Source organism: Hemiscyllium ocellatum, chromosome 11 (assembly GCF_020745735.1).
Source record: "Hemiscyllium ocellatum isolate sHemOce1 chromosome 11, sHemOce1.pat.X.cur, whole genome shotgun sequence".
NCBI classification, from domain to species: domain Eukaryota; kingdom Metazoa; phylum Chordata; class Chondrichthyes; order Orectolobiformes; family Hemiscylliidae; genus Hemiscyllium; species Hemiscyllium ocellatum.
The window spans coordinates 25,393,499-25,399,966 of record NC_083411.1 but is presented as its reverse complement, the minus strand read 5'-3'; the positions used below and the strand labels follow the sequence as shown (position 1 = coordinate 25,399,966).

The 6,468-nt window shown below is 39.2% G+C and overlaps 1 long non-coding RNA gene across 1 annotated transcript; it reads left to right on the top strand.

Annotated features, from left to right (window-relative positions):
• The first annotated feature begins 627 nt into the window (after positions 1-627).
• On the top strand, positions 628-4,575 carry LOC132820137 (uncharacterized). Its single transcript, XR_009645173.1, has 3 exons — positions 628-825; positions 1,380-1,500; positions 2,616-4,575. It is a non-coding gene; the product is annotated as an uncharacterized LOC132820137 (long non-coding RNA).
• The last annotated feature ends 1,893 nt before the right edge of the window (positions 4,576-6,468 follow it).

Genomic DNA, 6,468 nt, shown 5'->3' with positions numbered 1-6,468 from the left:
GATTTTAAAATTTGGTTCTTAAAGCTTGGTAAAAAATTGCCTCTTTGAATTGGCTACAGTGATTAAAGTTAATTGAGGAATTAAAATTAAGTCAAAAGATATCATTTATTTGCTCTTTCCTCAGATTAATGTACTATTTCTGTTGTGCTTGGATTAAGGAAAGCGGTCTGAGTGAATTTTCATTTTTGAAACATTATGTTTAAATTACAATGTTTGGAATTTCATTTTCTGGCCAGAGTGAACTTCCAAATGCTGTTTTAATATATGAGTGAATCTTTAACTCTGATGATTTACATCATAAAAGTACTTTGTTAAAGTATCCAAGTAATAGAGAAATTAGAATTTTGGAAATGTAATTCTCCGAACAAAATGTTTGATCGTCTGTTCTAAAATCTTGAGAAAACTGATATTGAGGAATTTTATAAAAGGAGAATGTAAAAACAAGGAGGTAGGCTTTACCTTTGTTAGTTATAACACACTTATTTCTGTACAGGAGGAAGATATAATTACGTCCAGGAGTTTTCACCCCACCTCTTTTAAACCAGCAATAAGCCATTATGAATGAACTCTTTCTGCTTGAAACGGAATGGATAGATGCTGTTTTGTTTTTCAGAGAATTGAAGATACTAAAGGCTTTCACCAATGGATACGAATTTCTGAACCTGTCTACAGACTTGCAATGTCACAACACAGTGATGGATTAGGCATCCTCAACCCATCAAGCCATTCATTAGCAACATAACTCCGCATTAGAGAACTACTGTGAAAACATTCAATGTATTGAGTATCAGAAATTTTGAAACCACTAAGCCTGGTTACACTTAGGTACTGTGATAAAAAAATTATATTAAGACCCACATGGCCTGACATTTTAAAACATTTTAAAGGGAATAGTTACCAGAAAACTTAAAATGATTAAGTGAATACACACAGTCTGTGGTTTCAGTGCATAAAAATAGTTAGTACTACTTTGACGGACAAATTTACATCGACAAATATCAAATATTTAAAATGAATTATCAAGTAGCTTTAAAAACAAAAGGTGTCATCTTGGAGGAAGAACAAACAAAATGTGTTCATGCCTGAATCAAACAAAAATGTTTAACATCTGTTTTTAGATATTATAAGAATATGTTCCATAGACTATAAATCTCTCCAGAGCTCTGGAATTAGTTAGGTAGTTATAGTTAAATTGCAAAATTGGATGAGATGAAGTAAATAAGGGTGGAGACTGATGGTAGAAGACAAATAAAATTAGAATAATGGGTTGAAGTGGCAATTGAGGTTAAAATGCATTTTAGTGAAAGGGAAGTTTAGGTGAGAGTACTAAACTGATAGCTTTATCTTGGTAACGTTTGTATCCTTGTTTTCCTTTTAAGAAAACTGAACTTGACGATTGAGCCATTACCTGAGGCATTTGGACCATACATGGAGAGATAAGTAAAACCTCAACGATATTTTGATAAGATAATACAAGAGTCATGATCTCGGGAGACTAATGTAAGTGTGCAAAAGCAATTATTGCTTCCAGGGTAAGAAACACACGGCTTTTAAAGAAATGCACTGAAGAGCCAACCTGAGATGTGTACACCTACTTGACGAAAGGGTTAGTGTGGCCTTGAAGAGCACAAAAACATAGTTTAAATGATAAGGCACTGACACATAATCCATAGGGAAACTGACTTTAAAACAGTGGAAGTTGTATTAGTGAAAGGGGTTTAAAAAGAATTACAATCAAATTTTTTTTTAAAAAAGAGCAATTGGCTATTACGTCAAAATGTTACAGAAATGAAAGAATGTTGATTCTGGAAGGAGCGATATTGGCTGAGTATAAGGGCCCAAGAATGATATACACATACTTCATCTTGAGCAGTTGCATAATGCATGTGCTCCAGTGTTTAAACAAATAGCTGAAATTGTAATGTGTTAGGACAGTGTATATGAAGGAATGCCAAGTTAAGACTTGGTGGTGTCAGAGCCTGTAGTAAGGGAACCCTGGGGAAGATAAAAGGTGGTAAGTATAAGCTGAAGATAAAGCCTGATGAACACACTGTAATTTGTTAGAGCTATATTGTTTGATACAGTGTACACTGCAGCTCAGATGGGGTGCTAGCATATAAAGGTAGTTACTGCTCAATGATAGTCATTCATAAAATTAGCAAAGGAAAAGTGTTGAAGAAGTATTTTCAAGGCAGATGCAGATGAAGAGGTCTGGGGAAATTTTGAGTCCATATGGTGTTATTTTGCTGTTATTGAGTGAGGTGATCTGTGGTTAGGGAACTGCAAAAAACAAATTAAGGAGCATGAGTCTGAATTTGAATAAAGTGAATTCTAGAACAAATAGATTATCTGAAAAAAATGTAGACAATTTGAGCAGACCATTACAATCAAAGGATTAAGGGAAGAATGACAGGAGAAAAAGTTATGAAACAAGGGGTGAGAGAAAGGTTATATCCTGGGGAGACCAGACATCATCGATGCGATTGTGTAACATGGACAAGCAAGGTGTCTGAACCCATCACTCTGATGGGACATTTTGGAGGTGAAAAATAAATTCTGAGCAGTATCAGACAGCCACATCCTGTGGTGATGTAATTTTCTGTTCTTTTTCTCAGGGGGTGGGAAAAGGGATCCAAATCAGGAAATGATGCCACCAATGAAAATGAAATCACCAACCCAAGGAAACCGAAACACAGAAATAGAAAGCGGGCTATGCCACCAGTGCTTCATCCGGAGGCTCACTGTTGTTACCTGGTATGGTGAGGAAATGTCTGAAAATGAACTTTCCAGCTCAGCGAGCAAATCTACAACCTCAACCTGAGCTACAAATCTTCTCAAAACCCTGGAATAATACTTTTAAATCAAGAAGAGATATTGTATGATAAAGCATGAGATTGTACCCATTCTGCTCAACATTTCGGGTATCCAGGTGCTAGAATGTTGTCCAGATTGGTTAACATATTATACATTCTTTTTAACCAATGTAGTCATGCATTCAGCTGCGGATGCCAAAGCAGCCACTAAATTCAGAGAATACATACTTTCACTCGACGCAAGGACGATATTGAATGATATTTTGACGGGTCAATGCTGGGTCTTCTGTGATTAATTGACTAATCATACAGGGTATGAATGAGCCTGTGCAATGGTTGAGACAAACTATGAAAGAATTGAGAGAGGGGGCTGAGGAAGCTGGGATAGAACAAGCAGGGCTAGGTAAAAAGACAAAGGTACAGATAAATGGGTAGCTGTAATGGAGGCACGTGCTAAGACAATCAATCACTTGATGGACAGAGTACAAGAGGATCGCACATGTGGATTTTGGATAGTAGGCTAGGTATGACGACACAACCTTAGCCTAATCCAAAGGGGGCACTAGGTAACTGATTAGATTGGTGATACAGAGCTGGTGCAGCTAATCTAATCAAACAGGATACTAGATCACTAAGTTCTAATGAGTTTATAAATGAGGACTTAATAGCACAAAAGGGCGTATATCAGAAATCACCCATGCCCCCACCTCCGACAGATCACTCAATCAGTACAAAAAGGAAACAAGTATTGTGTGTGAACCATTAAATATCTTAGATTACATTGACTCATGACACACCCCAATTCTCGGCCAAGCTCGATTTGAGGTACACCGAACAGTGAGAACTGGAAATACTACCTGCTCCACAATGATCTCATTTAAGTGAACAGGTTTTGGGGAGTTCAGCACAGGATGGGTCAGCTAGTCAAACTTCACCAGCAGTCACAAAAAAACTAGATATTCATGAAGAGGAGATAGACACAGGAGCATCAGTATTAGTTACAGACTGAGACCTACCACTCATGAAATATAACATTTGGATACAAAGAAAACAGAAGCATATAAAAGTCAGACTCAACTGGATTAATGATTCCAATGCATTTTTGGGTACGTAAAAATTCAGAGGGCACGGTATTGGGAATAGATGTACTGGTTGAGATGAGAGCATTAATAGACACCAAAGAGAAATGAATAATGTGGACAACTAATGGGCAAAAATATAAGTTAGGAGGCAGTCATAGTGTAGTTAGGAATATTGCAACAATACGGAATACTGCCACCTTTTGAACAGGATCTGTCAGTTGATAGGAAATTTGGGTCAATTTGCTCCGCAATCCGAAATATTTGGGCTAAGGTTAAACATAATTACGGGTTGATAGATACTAAACCCATTAATATACCCGGCCTGTGTCTTAAACCACACAAGCAGTATCTTATCAAACTTGAAGCTGCAAAGGCAATTGAAGAAATCATAGAGGTGCTTGTGCTTTGTGGGGTCCTAAGACCACTGTACCCACTACTAATTCACCGATGTGGCCAGTTAAGAAGCCAGCTGGGTCATAGCAGTGAATACTGGACAATAAATTGACAGCAAAATTTGGTTTAAGTGTTTTTGGTTGGCTGAAAATATTTGCAACATGTAGTATTCACAAGAAAAACAACATTAGCTTAGTAGACCCAAGGTAAACGAACTGAGAGAGAATATACTGCTGCAATTGTTTACGTATAAGACATCGATTAAAAACAATTCACACTGCAATTAGTGAACCTCTCTTGAATTATTTAATCAATCTCTTACAAAATTACAACATAATAGGAGGTTTAAGTCAATATCTGTCAAATAATCATTCATATCAATTCTAAATTAATGTTAGGTTCACCTAAATATGAAAAAACAGACATCCAAGGATAAAGATAGGGGTGCCCAAAAAATATGGTAAGAAAGAAACTGCTCACAAATTGTTAGCTAAAGAATTCTAACATTAGGTGTAACCACATAGCTTTGTTGGAACTGATATTATAACAGTTAGTAAAAATCAATATTCTTTTGTATTTCCTAGAATGAAATTAAAAGGACTTTAAGTGATAGGCTCATATCCAATTAACTGGCAGTTAGCACGGTGCAGCTGGCAAATGCTTGGGCAGGAATGTACTTGAATACAGGGTCCATTGTGAAAAGCCCCAAGAAGGGAGATAAGAGTCTGGGAAACATCATGAGACCATGGAGGACCAGGGGTTGACCACAAGCCTGTCCATCTCTATCCGTGTAGTCGTATGATTTAGCTTCCTTGGACATGTGTGTAATTAATTAATAATATGATTGGTTTGGTTTGTAAATGTTAAGGGCAAGATGAAAAAAAATCTAAAAATGTATATTTTCCTCTAGTGAGCGGCACGGTGGCGCAGTGATGACCACTGCTGCCTCACAGCGCCAGAGACCCAGGTTCAATTCCCAACTCAGGCGACTGACTGTGTGGAGTTTGCACGTTCTCCCCGTGTCTGCGTGGGTTTCCTCCGGGTGCTCCGGTTTCCTCCCACAGTCCAAAGATGTGCAGGTCAGGTGAATTGGCGGTGCTAAATTGCCCGTAGTGTTAGGTAAAGGGGTAAATGTAGGGGAATGGGTGGGTTGCGCTTCGGCGGGTCGGTGTGGACTTGTTGGGCCGAAGGGCCTGTTTCCACACTGTAAGTAACCTAAAAAAAAATCTAATCTCTGTTCGGTGAAGACCTCTCTGGATTTTCAGAGGATTTCTTCGCATCTGTGTAATTTCAATAAACTCTGTTGCTGGAAGTGAACTCCTGGGTGTTGAGTGAATCATTTGGTCATTCCACCCCAACACACTCTGCAACTATGCCATCCATTATTTGCCATAATGAATCAAGGTCTGTCATTGATCTCCAAACTGCACTTCAGTGGCATTTGAAAGACTCATTATTATATAGTATTATACTCCTTTGTTTGTATGTTTGAATCTTTCAGGAAATTAATCTTGCCAAGAAACTGATGAAGTAGTGCTAACAAGCAATCATAAAAACCTATGATTGCTAACAAGCAATCATAAAAAAGCTATGAATAAAAACCTCCTACTCCATTCCCTTGCAGACGGCTGGTTACTTTCTGCATTGCTCACAGCAGTTTTCTGAATTGAACTCTGTTCTGAATCCTACCACCAGGGATATATTTCCCTCCCCTCCCCTATCAGCGTTCCGCAAAGACCACTCCCTTCGTGACTCCCTCGTCAGGTCCCCACCCCCCACCAACCCAACCTCCACTCCCGGGACCTTCCCCTGCAACCACAGGAAATGTAAAACTTGCGCCCACACCTCCTCCCTTACTTCTCTCCAAGGCCCCAAGGGATCCTTCCATATCCGCCACAAATTCACCTGCACCTCCACACACATCATCTATTGCATCCGCTGCACCCGATGTGGTCTCCTCTATATTGGGGAGACAGTCCGCCTACTTGCGGAACACTTCAGGGAACACCTCTGGGACGACTGGACCAACCAACCCAACCACCCTGTGGCTCAACACTTTAACTCTCCCTCCCACTCCACCGAGGACATGCAGGTCCTTGGACTCCTCCATCGGCAGAACATAACAACACGACGGTTGGAGGAAGAACGCCTCATCTTCCGCCTGGGAACCCTCCAACCAC